The following is an 18,429-nucleotide window of genomic DNA, read 5'->3' on the forward strand; positions in this document are numbered from 1 at the left end:
TTCATGTCCTGCTGACATATGCACATATACATTCAGCTCTTCTACACCCCCTTTAGAATACGACCTATTTCTGTATACTGTCTCTCCATGTTCTTTCCACTGAAATGTATCATCGTATTTTCTCCAGAGTAAACTTCATTCTGCCACCTTGCTCATTCCAGCAACTTTTCAGTGTTCTTTTGAAATTCTACACCTTCGTCCTGACAATTGATAACTGTACTAAGTGTTGTATCATCTGAAGATGAGTAACTTGCCACCCATGTACAAAAGTCTAAATCATTCATATACATCTGAAAGAGCAAGAAACGCAAACTGATTTTTGGGCCTCCACTCCAAGTCTTCCTCCAACCTGAAAACTATCCGTTAACCATTATTCTCTGTATCTGTATTGCTATTGTCCTCTTTTATTCATGTGCTCTAACTGAGCCCATAATCTATTGTTTGGCACAATATCAGATACCTTTTGGCAGTCCATTTAAAATCATACAATTCTGACAGTGTGGAAGCAGACTATTCAGCCCATTTCGTGTACACTAATCCTCTGGAGAGCATCCCACCCAAACTCACTCTCCTAATCTATCCCTATGAGACTACATTTCCCATGGTTAACCAACTCAGCCTGCACATTTTAGGCAAGTTAGCATTGCCAATTTATCTAACCTGCACATTTTTAGACTATGGGAGCAAACTGGAGCATCCAGAGGAAACCAAGGGAGACACGGGAAGAATATGCAAACTCCACACAGACAGTCACCCAAGGGTGGAATTGAACCCAGGTCCCTCATGCTGTGAGCCAGCAGTGCTAACCACTGAGCCACTGTGCTGCCCTATCACACCTCTCTGTTACATTTTCAAAACCTCCCGTAAGTTGGTTAAAAGTGATTTTCCCTTAACAAATCCATGCTGACTCTGCTTAAATAATTCACATTTCTCCCTAATTAACACATATTTGTCCAATTCTATTCTAAATTATTGTTTCTAACTGCTTCCCCACCACCAAAGTGAAATTGACCAGTTTGTAGTTGTTGATCTCATCCTTTCACCCTTAATGTGGGGCAATGTTTGAAATTCTTCAATCTTTTGGCAATGCTCTGAACATAAGGAAGGTTGGAAAATTTTGACCGCTGCCTCTGCATTTACCACTCTCTCACTTCCTTTCGTATCCTTGAAAGGATTTCATCTGATCTCAGGGCTTTGTCAAATTTAAGTACAGAGTGTCTATCCAATTCCACCTTTTATCAATTTTAAAACTCTGTACTGACTGAAATTTAAAATAAAATTCACTCATGGATGAGTGTCACTGGCTGGCCAGCATTTATTGCCTTTGATAACATGGTGCTGAGCTGCCGTCTTAACCTGCTGCAGATGATGTTTTGGAGGTAGACCCACAAATCTATTAGGGAGGGAATTCCAGGATTTTGATCCAGTGACAGTGAAAGAACAGTAATATATTTCCCAGTCAGAATTGTGAGGGCTGGAGAGGAACTTGCAGGTGGTGGTGTTCCCATATATCATCTGCCCTTGCCCTTCTAGATGGAAGTGTTTGTGTTTTTGGAAGGTACTATCTTAGGATATTTGGTGAATTTCTGCAGTGCCTCTTGTAGACAGTGCACACTGCTGCTACTGAGTGTTGGTCATGAAGGCAGTGGATGTTTGTGGGGAAAAGAGATGATTACCACACCTCAGTTGTAGGGAGAGTTTGAGAAAACAAGTCTTGCATGTTAGTCTCAGCTGGAGCAGGAATTGAAGCCACGCTGTTCATATTACTCTTCATTATAAACCAACCATCCAGCCAAGTGAGCTAACCAACCCCAATACCTTTTGACTCAATTAATATGACCTGTGCAACATCAATTTTCTTGGTAAAGACAAGTGCAAAATAGTCATTTAATATCTCAGGCGCATCTCCTGCTTCCATGTGTAAGTACCCTTTTCCCTCCTGAATTGGGAGCATTATTCCTGGCAATTTGACGGATGTCATAAGCCATTTTTCCCTCATTTAATTTAATTTCTATCTTCATTTTCATCAGGTCATACAGCACGGAAACAGACCCTTCGCTCCAACCAATCCATGCTGAACCTCATTCCAAACTAAACTAGTCCCACCTGCATGCTCCTGGCTGACATTCTCTGCAAACCTTTCCTGTTTATGTAAATATCCAAATGTCTTTTCAACATTGAAGTTGTACCCACATCCACCACTTTCTCAGGAAGTTCATTCCACACACGAACCCCTCTCTGTGTACCAAATTTGTGTCCTGTATCGTTTTTTAAATCTCTTGCCTCTCACCTTAAAAATACACCCCCTAGTCTTGAAATCGTCCATCCTAGGGAAAAGACACCTGCCATTAACTCTATCTGCACCTGTCATTATTTTATAAACTTCTGTCAGGTCACCTTTCAACCTTCTATGCTTCAGTGAAAAAGTCCCAGCCCATCCGGCCTTTCTTTATAACTTAAACCTTCCATTGCCAGCAATATCTTGATGAATCCCTTCTGAACGCTCTAAAGCTTAATAATGTCCTTCCTATAACAGAGTGACCAGAGCTGGACACAGACCAAACAATTTTTTAGCCATTTGTCTGTATGTGATGCAAACTTCAAAGAATCATGTACCTGCAGCCCCACGTCCCTCTGTTCAGCAACACTGCCCAGGGCCCCACCATTAATTGTATAAGCCCTACCCTTGTTTGTTTTACCAAGATGCAATACTTCACATTTATCCAAATTAAACTCCATCTGTCACTTCTTACCTGTTGACCCAATTGATCAAGATCCACTTGCGCCTTTGCACTCCACACCCCTGACCCTTCATGAACTAGAGAAAGTGAGGACTGCAGATGCTGGAGATCAGAGTGGAGAGTGTGGTGCTGGAAAAATACAGCAGGTCAGGCAGCATCCGAGGAGCAGGAGATTCAACATTTCGGGCATAAGCCCTTCATCAGTAATTTCTGATGAAGGATTTATGCCTGAAACATCGATTCTCCTGCTCCTCGGGTGCTGCCTGACCTGCTGTGCTTTTCCAGCACCAATCTTGACTCTTCATGACATGGGCTGCTTTCATCATAGTCAACCCATTTTTACCTCCTAATGGCCCTATTATCAGTTTTTTATTCTCTCTGGCTCACCACCATCCATCTCTTTGCCTGTCTGACAGCTGTGTTCTCTCTCTGGGTTCCAGCTCCAACCTCCAGGTACTGCTGGGCCTCCATGCCTGGCTTTCGCATATATGCACAATCTCTTCCTAGCGACTATCAGTTCTGAAAAAAGGTCACTGGGCTTGACATGTTACTTCTGCTTTCTTTCCACAAACGCTGCCAGACCTGAGATTCTCCAGCAATTTTTGTTTTTAGTTCAGAATCACTCCTGAATTTGCTAACCCAGTGTATTATGCAAAACTGTGGAAAATGCCTTGTTGAAGTCCAATGTCCACCACTCTGCCTTCATCAACACCTGTTCAGCTAATTCAATCAAATAAGTGAGATGTGATTTCCAATGCAAAAAGGCATGTTGACTGTCCCTAAACAGTCCTTGCCTTTCCAGATACATGTAAATCCTGTCCCTTAGAATGCCCTCCAACATTTTATCCACCACTGACATCAGGCTGACCAGTCTATCGTTCTTTGGCTTTTCCTTACCATCTTTCTTAAATAATAGGACTACATTAGCCACTCTCCAGTTTTCCTGCACCTCACCTGTGGCTATCAATGGTGCAAATATCTTAGCAAAGGGCCCAGCAATCACTTCCTTAGCTTCTCACGGAGTTCTAGGGTACATCTGATCAGGTCCTGGGGATTTATCCACTTCTACGGGTTTTAAGATGGCCAGCACCTCATCTTCTGTAATATGTTCATTCTTCAAGATATCACTATTTATTTCCCCAAGTTCTCTTGCATTCATATCCTTCTCCACAATAATTACTGTTGGGAAATACTTGCTCAGTATCTCACACATCTTCCATGGTTCCACACCTAGGCGGCCCTGATCTTTAAGAGGCCCTATTCTCTCCCTCGGTTACTTTTTTGTCCTTCATGTATTTGTAGAATCTTTTTGGACTCTCCTTAATCCTACGTGCCAAAGTTACCTCATGTCCCCTTTTAGCCCTCCTGATTTCCCTCTTGAATATACTCCTACTACCCTTATACCCCTCGAGGGATTCACTCGATCCCTGATGCCTGCACCTGACATATGTTTCTTTCTTTTTCTTGACCAGAGCCTCAATATCTCCTGTCACACAGCATTCCCGACACCTACCAGCCTTCACACTTACAGGAGACACTGTGCAGTTTTATCTTATGTTAACTTTAATTCCTTCCTCTTTAGCATGGAAAACTTACAGCAAAAAGCTGTTGCTGTATATCTATTGATTCTGAAATCTCACAGATACACTACTGGGTTTTCTTAAACTCTCTGAAAATTGAGGGGTAAGAGATAATTGTTTGGACAGGCCAATTTTAGCATTTTCCTCATGGACATCTAATTGTGTACACGGAGCAAGATTTGAATGAGCAGTTTTGATTGGGTCTCCATTATTATGAAAGTGATACATCAAGAAGCACCATGCATTCAGTGGAGGTGGCAGGGCGAGTGAGGAGCATATCCCCAAGAGTATGAAGATTCAACGTGTAAGGTATTACAGAGCTAACAGCAAGAAAAGGAAAGCTCCATATTTCACATGGAGCTACACCGCAGACAGAATATTTGCAAACAATGTGGAGGATAATGGAACAGATAGTCAGTGCCAATTCTAATAGCCCATCAACAGCTATTATGTATTGTAAACATTTTCTATTGTGTCTGATTGAGAATTTAGAAGAGTGTTGCCTGAAGAAAGGATGACCTGACAAGCAACCTGGCTCCTCCAGAAAGACTAATCCCCATCTGAATCCCAGGCCCAACCATGGAAATATATTTATGCCACAGCTGATACACACACTGGTACCTGATCATTAAGGAGAAGGATCTGGAAAGTGGAGGAAATGACTGGATTCCCTGGAGACAAGGTAGAATTGGTTGCCCTTGATTGTGGAATCCAATGACCAAAGTTGTCAGTGGATCTTATGTGCAGACAGTGGAGATAGTCTCATCTCGTATGATGAAGAGATCCACAAACTCGTTAACTTTAGAATAATGCAGGAGTCTACAAATGCAGGACTCAGCAATGGCAGAGGCTGAGCAGTCCTGAGTGATTACATTGCCTTCATTAGCAATTTATATGCTAAATCAAGGAACAATCAAATGACACAGTAATTTTAAAATGGATGTCTGCTTTTGATTTGCTAAAACAAGCTGTTTCTCCCTGACAAGAGGAGATAATAGAACTTTTCTTCTTCAAAGCTGGTGCATTGAATTGCTGCTGACTGATTTATTTTAAAAGCTTACTCTGAGCAGACAACAAATATGCCTGGTTTAACAACAGCGTTGCCAAGCTCTGGAATAGAAAAACTAGATTAAAATGAGGATGCACAACAGCTCTGTCAGAATCTTCATTTAAAGACCAGTTCCGTCACCACTTGGAAGACAACAGATTGTATGATTTCATCTCTGCAGGTTCAGGTATTTTGTCAAGCAAGGAGCATTTACTATTGAAATTGCTTTGAAAATGGACATTGTAGTTGGTGGACAGTAACATCAAACATAAACTCTATTTCCAACATAAACTCAATTTCAGGTGGACAGCATAAGAAATGATCTTCTGGGATAGTTCCTCTATCCAGAATAGATAGAATATCATTTATTCTCATATGTACCCAAGCACAGAAGTACAGGTGTACAGTGAAATGTTTTACAATGTTGTCTCTTATGGTTCATCTTAGGTCCAAGTACAGCATGGAAACAGACCCTTCGGTCCAACCCGTCCATGCCGACCAGATATCCTAACCCAATCTAGTCCCACCTGCCAGCACTCGGCCCATATCCCTTCAAACCCTTCCTATTCATATACCCATCCTCTTAAATGTTGCAATTGTACCTGCCTTCGCCACATCCTTTGGCAGCTCATTCCATACACGTACCACTCTCTGTGTGAAAAAGTTGCCTCTTAGGTCTCTTATATATCTTTCCCCTCTCACCCTAAACCTATGACCTCTAGTTCTGGACTCCCTGGTCCCAGGGAAAAGACTTTGCTTATTTACCCTATCCATGCCACTCATAATTTTATAAACCTCTATAAGGTCACCCCTCAGCCTCCGACGCTCCAGGGAAAACAGCCCCAGCTTGTTCAGCCTCTCCCCATAACTCAACTCCTCCAACCCTGGCAACATCCTTGTAAATCTTTTCTGAACCCTTTCAAGTTTCATAACATCTTTTCGATAGGAAGGAGACTAGAATTGCACACAATATTCCAACAGTGGCCTAACCAATGTCCTGTACAGCTGCAACATGACTTCCCAACTCCTCTACTCAATATTCTGACCAATAAAGGAAAGCATACCAAACACCTTCTTCACTATCCTATCTACCTGCAACTCCACTTTCAAGGAGCTATGAACCTGCACTCCAAGGTCTCTTTGTTCAGCAACACCTCTTAGGACCTTACCATTAAGTGTATAAGTCCTGCTAAGATTTGCTGTCCCAAAATGCAGCACCTTGCATTTATCTGAATTAAACTCCATCCACCACTTGTCAGCCCATTGGCTGATCTGGTCCAGATCCTGTTGTAATCTGAGGTAACCCTCTTCACTGTCCACTATACCTCCAATTTTGGTGTCATCTGCAAACTTACTAACTGTACCTCTTATGCTCACATCCAAATCATTTATGTAAATGACAAGAAGTAGAGGACCCAGCACTGATCCTTGTGGCACTTCACTGGTCACAGGCCTCCAGTCTGAAAATCAACCCTCCACCACCACCCTCTGTCTTCTACCTTTGAGCCAGTTCTGTATCCAAATGGCTAGTTCTCCCTGTATTCTGTGAGGTCTAACCTTGCTAATCCGTCTCCCATGGGGAACCTTGTTGAACGCCATACTGAAGTCCATATAGATCACATCTACTGCTCTTTGTTGCTTCCTCAAAAAACTCTATCAAGTTTGTGAGACATGATTTCCCACGCACAAAGCCATGTTGACTATCCCTAATCAGTCCTTGCCTTTCCAAATACAACTTGCCCACCACCGATGTCAGGCTCACTAGTCTATAGTTCCCTGGCTTGGCCTTACCACTTTTCTTAAACAGTGGCATCATGTTAGCCAACCTCCAGTCTTCCGGCACCTCACCTGTGACTATCGATGATACAAATATCTCAGCAAGAGGCCCAGCAATCACTTACTTCTCTTGCTTCCCACAGAGTTCTAGGGTACACCTGATCAGGTCCTGGGGATTTATCCACCTTTATGCGTTTCAAGAAATCCAGCACTTTCTCCTCTGTAATTTGGACATTTTGCAAGATGTCACCATCTATTTCCCTACAGTCTCTGTCTTCCATATTCTTTTCCACAGTAAATACTGATGCAAAATGCTCATTTCATATCTCCCCCATTTTCTGTGGCTCCACACAAAGGCCACCTTGCTGATCTTTGAGGGGCCCTATTCTCTCTCTAGTTACCCTTTTATCCTTAATGTATTTGTAAAAACTCTTTGAATTCTCCTTAATTCTATTTGCCAAAGCTATCTCATGTCCCTTTTTGCCCTCCTAATTTCCCTCTTAAGTATATTCCTACTTCCTTTAAACTCTTCTAAGGATTCACTCGATCTATCCTATCTATACCTGACGTATGCGTCCTTTTTTTTAACCAAACCCTCAATTTCTTTAGTCGTCCAGCATTCCCTATACCTACCAGCCTTTCCTTTCACCCTGACAGGAATACTCTTTCTCTGGATTCTCATTATCTCATTTCTGATGACTTCCCATTTTCCAGCCAGCCCTTTACCTGCTCCCAATCAGTTTTTGAAAGTTCTTGCCTAATACCGTCATAATTGGCCTTTCTCCAATTTAGAACTTTAATTTTTTGATCTGATCTATCCTTTTCCGTCACTATTTTAAATCTAATCAAATTATGGTCGCTGGCCCCAAAGTGCTCCCCCACTGACGCCCTGTCTTTTTTCCCAAGAGTAGGTCAAGTTTTGCACCTTCTCTAGTAGGTACATCCTCCTACTGAGGGGATTCTTGGTAATCCAAGTTGGAGGGCGGGAAAAAATTTCTGGCTGTAACAGCTGCACCTTTATTGAGGTATTTTAATTGCTGGAGCTGATTTCCTCGAATTCCAGGAGCAGCAATTATTGTTTTGTACGCTGGTGCATTGCTTTGGAACTTTGGAAAAAAAAGTACTAGGATGCAAAAGAGGAATAAAAAAGGTAGTTGCATTACTTTGCAGTGTTTAAAGAATAAGTTAGAAACAAGACATAATTAAAGGATTGACATTGCAGTCAGACAAAAAAAGTGAAATAAACATGACATTGCAGCAGCTCAATGCCGGGGCTTCCCCATGTGGTCTAACTGCTCACACCAGGCATCAGCATCCCTGCACTGATCAAGTTCTCCAGTCTGCCTCCAGCTGGGATTCACTCCCCATGCTGGAATCCAGCTAGAACTGCTTCCCCCTCACAGGATGCTGCTCCAGGATTGCTTCCCCCTCACTGGTCTCCATCCGGGACTGCTTCCCCCTCACTGGTCTCCATCCAGGACTAGTTTCCCCCCTCACTGGTCTCCATCTGGGACTGCTTTCCCCTCGCTGATCTCCATCCGGGACTGCTTCTCCCTTGCTGGTCTCCATCCGGGACTGCTTCTCCCTCGCTGGTCTCCATCCAGGACTGCTTCTCCCTCACTGGTCTCCATCCAGGACTGCTTCCCTCTCGCTGGTCTCCATCTGGGACTGCTTCCCCCTCACTGGTCTCCATTCAGGACTAGTTTCCCCCCTCACTGGTCCCCATCCGGGACTGCTTCACCCTCGCTGGTCTCCATCCGGGACTGCTTCACCCTCGCTGGTCTCCATCTGGGACTGTTTCTGTGGACTAAGTAACTAACATTTTAACATTTTTGCTGCTGGATGACTGAAAGCCAAATCTTCAAATGCCAGTCTGTAAAAGTTTGAAATGCAAATCATCCAATCTGAAACTAAGGAGAGCTAAGGATAATGAAAACTATCCTGTGAAGGGCAGGTAGGGTAATGATTCTGGATTGGACTAGTAAGCCTGAGGTTGAATGCTCAAATCACTTTGTGACATGTTGTGCGATTCTGTTAAGTAAATATTACAATTGTGGGCCAGTATTAGAAATGTAGGGACTAAAAGTGTTGATATTCTTTCACATTAATTGAAGAAGCCGGCATGAACATCATGAAAAGAGAAAGGGTGCACAGTGTTGGAGTTTTGCCAGATTGGATCCCATAGCTGATTAGAGTGGTGCTGGAAAAGCACAGCAGGTCAGGCAGCATCTGAGGAGCAGGAAAATCGACATTTCGGGCAAAAGTCCTTCATCAGGAATGTTTTCTGATGATGGGATTTTGCCTGAAACATCGATTTTCCTACTCCTCAGATGCTGCCTGACCTGCTGTGCTTTTTCAGCACCACTCTAATCTTGACTCTGATCTCCAGTATCAGCAGTCCTCACTTTCGCACTGGATCCCATACGTGCATAGAATATTAGAGAAGAGGAGATGGCAATTTAGCTCATTGTGCCTGTGTGGTGTCTTTGGTTGAGGTATTCAGTTAATCCCATAGCTCCTTCTCCATAGCCCTTTATCACTTCCTGCATTCATGCTTCCATATTGCGAGTCCTCAACAATAGTTTTCTTTCATATACTTGACGTAAGTTCTGTTTGTCTCTTTAAATAAGGAACTGTAGTAATATTCATCACGTTTAGCTTGAGCCCTTTCCTGTATGTGCTTGATTGTTATTTGGAGGAAGTAATATCGATGCTTTTGTTTTATCTTTTCTTGTTGTTATGGATCTGAAAACCCCCTACTATTATGTCATTGCAGTGGATGAGTTATGATGTAAGTAATATGATTGTACTGTTTTATTCATGTTTAGAATAGCAAAGCATTTGTTGATGTGCTATTAACAATCTAGTATTTTGATCCTAAATCACATTGAGCTGTGGTCTATATTGGTCATAATTCTTCTAAAGTCAAGCTGATAAAGCTGGTCTTCATTCCAACTGACAAAACTCCTGTAAATGTTGAAGACTGAAGCTGGACCAATGGCCTTAACAAAGAAATCCCTTGAATTCACTTTTCAAACCCATGACTTCTGCCATCTAAAAGGACAAGGGCAGCAGATGCATGGGAACAGCACCACCTGCAAGTTCCCCCGCCATGTCCCACACCCAGCCTGACTTGGAAATATATTGCTGTTCCTTCCTGGTCACTGGGTAAAAATCCTGGAACTCTATTCTAACAATGTGTGCATTCCCCACCATGGATTTCAGTGGTTTATGAAGGCAGTTCACCACAACTTCTCAAGGCAATAATTGATGTCCCAGCACATGTTGGCCACATGCCATGTGTTATGCAAAATTCATATGTGTGACACTGATAGTCTGTCTGCTCCAATCAACCCCACTTTCCAATTGTCAGTCATTTCAACTCCCTCTCCCACTCCACCAAGGACCTATCCTGGGCCTCCACCTGGGCCTCCTCCATTGTCAAAATAAGTCTACACGTAAACTGGAGGAAGAACAACTCATCTTCCCCCCAAGGAGCTTACAACCCTTATATCTTAAAATAAAATTCACCAGCTTCCAAATCTCACTGCCCCACCCCCAACCCCCCCACCCCCAATCTGACCTAACCTGTCCATCTTCCTTCCCACCTATCCGCTCCAAACTTCCCACTGCCGAATCACAATCACCTCCTACCTGCAGCGACCTATCAGCAGCACACCCAGATTTCCCCCAGCTTCATCCCACTCCCTCTATTTATTCCTCAGCACCCTCCCCCCTCCTCAGTCCTGCTGAAAGGTCCTGACCTGAAACATCCTGCTCCTCTGATGCTGCTTGACCTGCTGTGCTTTTCCCAGCTCTACACTTTATCAAATCTGAATCTCCAGCATCTGCAGTCCTCATTATCTCTATGAAACTGATAGTGATCCACCTGGTTTCCACAGAAATAAGCTGTAGTTCTGCTGCTCCCTGTGTGGCCTGGACCACATTCTCTAAACACACGTGTGCATGCAGCTACATCCCTTACAGGCATCAGAACATTGGTTTGGTTCTATCCTGATGTCATTTCCTATCTCAAAAAAGGCAAACTAAGAAACCACACATTGTATCGCAGTGCTGAGTTTACCGTCGTTTTTGATATGTTTGGAGGAGAGGGGGAGAATATTGTGATGTTATCAGCTAAGATTTGAATACCAGAATGGTAAATTGGGCTATTAGCAGTTTAGTTGAAATAGGATTGATGGAGCTGGAGGAGGTGAGATTGGAGAAAGTATGAACAGAGAGGTGAGGGAAACTTCACTTGGAAAATTAAATTGAAAGCTATCTATCTCAGTCGTGCTTAAATGCTTTTATTTTCATCAAAAGCATATCTATTGGCTAATCTCACAGGACTGTCCTTGAGCTGACCAATATTTTGAAAATTTTCATTTTTGGTAGATACAGCATGCCATGAAATATTGAGCCATATACTCACAGAATTTAACATCACGGAAACAGACCCTTTGATCCACTCATCCATGCTGATATATATCCTAAATTAATCTAGTCCTATTTGCCAGCACTTAGCCCATATCCCTCTAAAACCTTCCTATGTCATATACCCATTCAGATGCCTTTTCAATGTTGTAATTGTACCAGCCTCCACCACTTCCTTTGGCAGCTTATGCCATACACACACCACCCTCTGTGTGAAAAAGTTGTTCCTTAGATCCCTTTTAAATCTTGTCCTTCTCACCTTAAAACTATGCCCTCTAGTTCTGGACTCCTCCACCCCAGGGAAAAGGTCTTATCGGTTTACCCTATCCATGCTCTTCATGATCTTATAAATCTCTATGAGGTCACCCCTCAGCCTCTGACACTCCATGGAAAACAGCCCCAACCTATTCAGCCCCTCCGTATATCTCAGATCCTTGTAAATCTTTTCTAAACCTTTTCAAGTTTCACAACATCGTTCAGGTGATTCTGTCTCTTTTGTTGTAGCTGTGTTAGAGTGCAATGGAAACCATATTTACAGTCTGGCAATTCTAAGAAAGTCCTGAGTTTATAAATCTCTCATCTTGCTTTGACACCCATAACTTGCTCATTCACTTCTGTGAACATTGAACACTTGAAATAGGCATCATTAAATCACAAGATGTAATAAAGAAAGTTCTCTAAAACAACTCTGTATTTATGGGCCAGTTTAATATCCATTATCAATTTTCAATATTCACTATCTCAAGCAAAAATATGATAATTGAGATTCCATTAAGCACCAATCAATATAAAGTAAATCTTGTTATATAATTGCCTGATATCATAAAACATGAATACAATTATTGTAATAAATATTCAATATATTACCAATTACTGACTTGCAGATTAATCTTCATGTTTGTTTTGCGGTATGTATGCAGCTATATAACATCTCCAGATTCTTAAAAGCATTTATTCTGAATCAATTAACAAGTGTCCATTTTACAGGTTTAATATTGTAGATGTGTTTGTTGTTCTTTTATTCAACATACCATGACCATCTGTCATGCCAAATACTGACATATCAAACTACAAGTTATTAAAGCAATATTCTGAAAGCTGGTTAGGGTGGCTTTGGTTTTGGCTTGAAGGCAGCGGAGGTTGAGTAATTTTCCATAGATTCTGGAGCAGTACCACCAACACTGCTTGCACAAGATTCTGTGAATCTGTTGGGAAGAAAGATGCACCAACACCAGCATCCTCGACCAGGCAAACATCTCCTGCATCGAAGAACTGACCACCCTTGATCATCTGCAATGGACTGGGCACGTTGTCTGTATGACCAACATGAGATTCCCCAAGCTGGTGTTCTACTCCCAGCTCCAGAACAACCGGCAAGCCCCAGGTAGACAGAGGAAGTGAGTCAGTGATACCCTCAAGGCCTCATTGGTGAAGTACCACATTCCCACACACACCTGAGAATCACTGACCTAAGAGCATCCAGAGTGGAGTAGGAACATCTGGGATGTCATTGAGCACCTCGAGACTTGCTATCAGGAAAAAGCAGAATCCAGGTTAAAACAGTGAAAGGAGTGCACTGCCACATCAATGCTCCATCCTCCCTTCTCACAACCACCTTCTATCCCAAATGTAACAGAGCCTGCGGTAGCCACATCAGTCTGTACAGTCACCTATGGACTCATCCTGAGAGTGGAAGAGAGTCAGCCTCATCTGTGGGGGATGATGATGATGATGATTCTGAAAGCCACATTTCAAATGACTGACAATCAAATGATCTCTGAGTATCGTGAGACTTCTTTCCTGGATTAAGAACCAATCTTATCTCTAAAAAAAAATTCTTTCTGAAATGACTCTGGGGTCAGGCCAAAAGATAATCAAAGTCTATTTGACATCTTCAGTGAAATAAGTTGGTTCACCTTTCATCGCAAAGGCTGACTGAACCTCAGGGCTGAGGAGCTATTAACTAGAAAGCAAATTGAGTATGGTAACACCTTACTTGGGCACTTCCTGGAAGGTCACATGATAAGGCTTGCCTCTTTGCTCCTTGTTAAAAGAGATATTGGTAAAAGTTAAAGTGGCTTTTCAATAATTCCATCAGACAGAATATCTATCAAACCATGCAGTCAGCCAAGTAACTAACTGCAGTGTCTGTTCAGTAGCATGGAATTGAGTATTCTGACAAGTCATGGATTGCTGACTTCACAGGCTCCTGTCTTGCCTGGGGCTGAGCAGGAGTTTGGTCTCTGGCAGTCCTCCAAGTGCCAATGGCCTGGGTATTTCTCCCTGAGCCAGCAACAGAGCTTCTGCTTTCAGCAGCTCATGGTCCCAAATGTTATACGTGTGTGACATTCCCAACAATATATCAGTATCGGAACTGGAGGAGGATGAAGGGGACAGCTTTGTTGATGCTTCCTCTGAGACCTCGGCAGTCTGTTCTCCATAGGTCGGGGGCAGTGGCTATCACACTGGCACCTACAATACATGAGAGATAGAAGGCATTGTGGCCAGTTGATAGGAATGGTGTACAATGGGTGACTCTGATAGCAGGGTTAATGTGGGGCTGGAATGAAGAATGCTGCTTACTCGGTTGGCGACACACAGATGTTTTTGCCTCCCTGTAGGAACAGTCCTGGATTTCTCCATCAATGGAGAGGGTTTTTCACTTGTGGTGGGTGAGGAGCCTAATGTCACCACCTGTCCACTTGTCCTAGCCTCTCTCTGTCCAGTAAAGGGCTGTTTTCTCCTTTAATATGAGGAAGGAAAGGATAGAGTGAGGTGAAAGCAGCACAGCCACTGGTGCTGGTGCAGGTGGTCAAAAAGCAGTGAGGCTTCCTGAGTGAGTGAATGGGCAGATCAGAGACTGGAATAGTGTTGTAGGAAGGTTTGGTGGGAAGGGCAAAAGCAACTAAGTGAGGGAAGCTGTTACATGCAACAGTGAGAGTGGCAGAGCATGAGTTTTGGTGGGAGGTAGGCACGGAAATAGAGGTAGAACAATTGTGAGAATCATGCATGTCCTCAAACTACCTAGCAGGATCGATGAGCATGCAGGCACAAATGCAGGACAAACATTCATCCACATCCTGGTCCCACTCAAAATATAAAATGCAATTTCAGGCTCGATACCTTTTATCTGTTGTTGCAGTGGAAATATGACCTAACTTCTGTTGCATCTGCCATTCTCTGGAGAAAATATTCGGAGCATTTTCTATCATTGTTTTTCAACTTTCACCGAGTTGTTTAGCATGAAAATAGAAGTGAAGAAATAGCTGATACATTATCAAATCATTTTTAATCAAACCAACTGTAGAAACAAGAGCTGAGAAAACCAGTGAATAAAATTTGACAGCACAATACATTGGCCCAGATTTGAAATCATTGCATAGTGAATTGCTACTGCAAAAGGCAGCTAGATGGCATCATTTTCTTACACTAGAGCATATTGAAAACCGAAACAAAGGTTTAAGAATGTATTTGCTAATGGAGAGAGGATGGTGAGTACACCAAAATAAAATAATTTTCTTCAAGGCTGTCTGCTGCTTCTTTGTGAAATTCTTGTTGCTTTCTGGGGATGGGTTCTTGGAGAATGGTTCAGCTAATGAGTTTGTGAAGGCTGAAGTTGGCTGACTGCACACGCGATTTATATGCAATGCATGTGCATGCACACGTTCACTCTCAGAAAACCATGGATGAGTGCTCATTGGAGTTGCAGTGGGCAAAAAGGTAAACAGCAATTATGTGTGGATAAGTGAAATTGAGAAAGGCAGACAAACAAGCCTCAGAACTTTACCATAAATACTTTTGCTGTTCATTTCAATGTATAAATAATTTATTCTTTTTCACGCAGAGGGTGGTACGTATATGGACAGAGCTGCCAGAGGATGGTACAATTGCAACATTTAAGAGGCATTTGTATGGCCATATGAATAGGAAGGGTTTGGAGGGATATGGGCCGGGTGCTGGCAGGTGGGACTAGATTGGGTTGGGATATCTGGTTGGTGTGGACAGGTTGGACCGAAGGGTCTGTTTCCATGCTGTACATCTCTATGACTCTAAATATATCATTTGACTTCTAAACATTAAAGCAAAAGCCAAACTGAGTCAGGGATGTAATAATGACAAATTACAGGTGAATCCTACTTAACATGACTATTGGTTAGAATTCATCACTCAGTGGCTCAGTGGTTAGCACTGCTGCCTCAGAGCGTCAGGTACCTGGGTTCAATTCCCGCCTCAGGCAACAGTTTGTGTGGAGTTTGCACATTCTCCCCGTGTCTGCGTGGGTTTCCTCTGGGTGCTTTGGTTTCCTCCCATAGTCACAAAGATGTGCAGGTTCGGTGAATTGGCCACGCTAAATTGCCTGTAGTGTTAGGTGCATTAGTCAGGAGTGAATATAGGGGAATGGGTCTGGGTGGGTTGCTCTTTGGAGGGTCGGTGTGGACTTGTTGGGCCAAAGGCCCTGTTTCCACACTGTAGGGAATCTAATCCCAATATCCAAACATTAGTGAAATGTGAATTGTGTGCAATGAAAGGTAATTTCCAAATTTACTCACAGGGATGAGCACATTAAAAATATTGGGTAGCAGTTAGTTGCTTTATCTAAATCACATTAATAACTTTGGAAGTATCTGTACTTTAAACTGTTGGTGTGATTAGGAATTAACAGCTGAAAATGTAAAAAAAATCACACTTTAATTTCAATCACAATTACACAGCCCCAAAAGGAATAAGGTTTAGTTTCTCACTAGCCTTTGAAGTGTATTTTCTATTTCTAGAATTATAGGACCTTTTCCCGAGGAATAGGAAAGGAAAAATAATGAGATTTTCTTTCGCTCCAGCTGCATGTTTTTGTGAAATCCATTTATCCTGCTCAATCCACATGAGGTAATCCTCAAATTTTTGATTTCACCTCATTTTACTAAAGCTCTGAGAAGATTTGACCATCCATCATTGCATCCTAATAAAGGCTTACAAAAAGAAGTTATTTCTATATTTGCAAAACAATTCATCATGCAACTGGCTTAGTGAATCAACTAAAACATTTCATTTCTAATATTTGTAATGCTTCAGCGATTTGCCAGGAAATGATTTTCTTCAAGGCCAATTTTAGCTCAGTTATGAAATTACTTGGAATAAATCATTCACACCATTGACAAGCGTGGTCACTTTGTAACACATGACGAAGAATGGTTTTGCATGTTTAATTGGAACAATCGCAGAGACCCATATTGCCTATTCCAATGTTTTTATTCTATTGATAATGGAAAATTTCGAGATTCACCTGCTTGTTTTCAAAATCTCAATCTTTCATCTATGGCTTGTGACTGAGATGTGCCAGATTACCAAAGAATCAAGTTCCAATAGCTGCTCTACACAGCAATTTTGGAAGGAAAGTGGATATCCTTAACTGGTCTAGCCTATGTGTGACTTCAACCCCATCACAATGTAGTTGACTCTTGACTGCCTCTGAGCAATTAGAGATGGGCTAGAGATACTAGGCTCATACTTACTGATGTATTGCCTTGTCATTTAGGGAAAGCCAAGAAACTTGTCGTAGTTGTCGGCAGGCCTCAATCATTTCAAGGGAGATAGCCTTCAGTCAAAGTCTCCTGGCATAGTAAACTAAGGCCTAGCCAGTGGCATCCACATCCCATGAATGAATAAAAAAATTCAAAATCACAAATAACCACCAAAATTGATGAATGTAAACACATTAATTGATCAGATAGGCTTTAATCTTGGAAATCCTAGTGTTTGGGTTTCCTCTGGTGTTTTGATGGCTGAGCATGCATTGTTTTGCTTTAACCGTCTCCCTACCTGGAAGCTAACCTGGTTGACAGGCTTGATTTCTTTTGAAGTGAGAATTGTGGAAAAGGCCACAGCTACAGCTGTCTACTCTGCTACTGAAGGATTGGAGCTAGCCTAGCCTCAAGTCCTAGATGCCAATTCGCAATACATTTGGAGGGTCTCAAATAGCAGTGAGGCAATTACCTTTTTTCTAAAGCTGCCATCACTTCTTTTCAGCTGCTGGGTTTCCTGGACCTGGCTAGGATTTTATGTCTAAGACTGTATAATTGTGCAAAGCAGGCCAAACCAGTGATTGCCAGCTTTGTTAATCCATCTCCTGAGAATGTATTTGATGTTTGTCTCTTTTTTTGCTTTCTTTGGATTTGGGATTTTTAATGTTTTAAAATTGGCAGAGGTGTCTAGGCCTCTGCTATGCAGTCCAGGCAATGGTGTCATTCCTTCATGGTTACTGCATCTCTTCCATTATATATTTGGTGTCCTGTTATTAGCCAGGTGTGGAGGGGATTTCCAGTGTTGCCTGGTAACCCAACTCACATCCTTCCTGGACACCTTAGAACAACAAGAATGGCAGAGTACTTCACACAGACTGAGGGCATTATAGTTGTTGTCAGTATTCTACTCACTGACACGATAGACTGTGCATGTTTACATACAAGATTCACTGATGGAATTGTAGCTTGTGTGGTTCCTTTGCTTCTCCCTATTGTCTGAGTGACCTGCAGAGCCAATGATGCATGGTTGTTGGCTTCCTATGCTTTTGGAGTTCCCACTACCCAGCAAAGCCACACGCCTTGTCATCCTTTTCTTTTGAGTGATTACACCATCATCTCTATCTGCTGTTATGGCACAGAGATAGCTAATTGAACCAAGTCAGCCTTTCTATATGTGTTTTTCAACACTGTAAAATGAAGACCTCTGATAATTACTCTAATGGTTTGAATAACCAATCTTACATATTGTGAAAAATTGAAAAATCAATTCCAGGCATTGGTTTTATATCTTAATTAAAATATTTAACTATGTATTAAAAACAGTAGAAGAGAAA

This window comes from Chiloscyllium punctatum, chromosome 4 (genome assembly GCF_047496795.1).
Source record: "Chiloscyllium punctatum isolate Juve2018m chromosome 4, sChiPun1.3, whole genome shotgun sequence".
Lineage (NCBI taxonomy): Eukaryota > Metazoa > Chordata > Chondrichthyes > Orectolobiformes > Hemiscylliidae > Chiloscyllium > Chiloscyllium punctatum.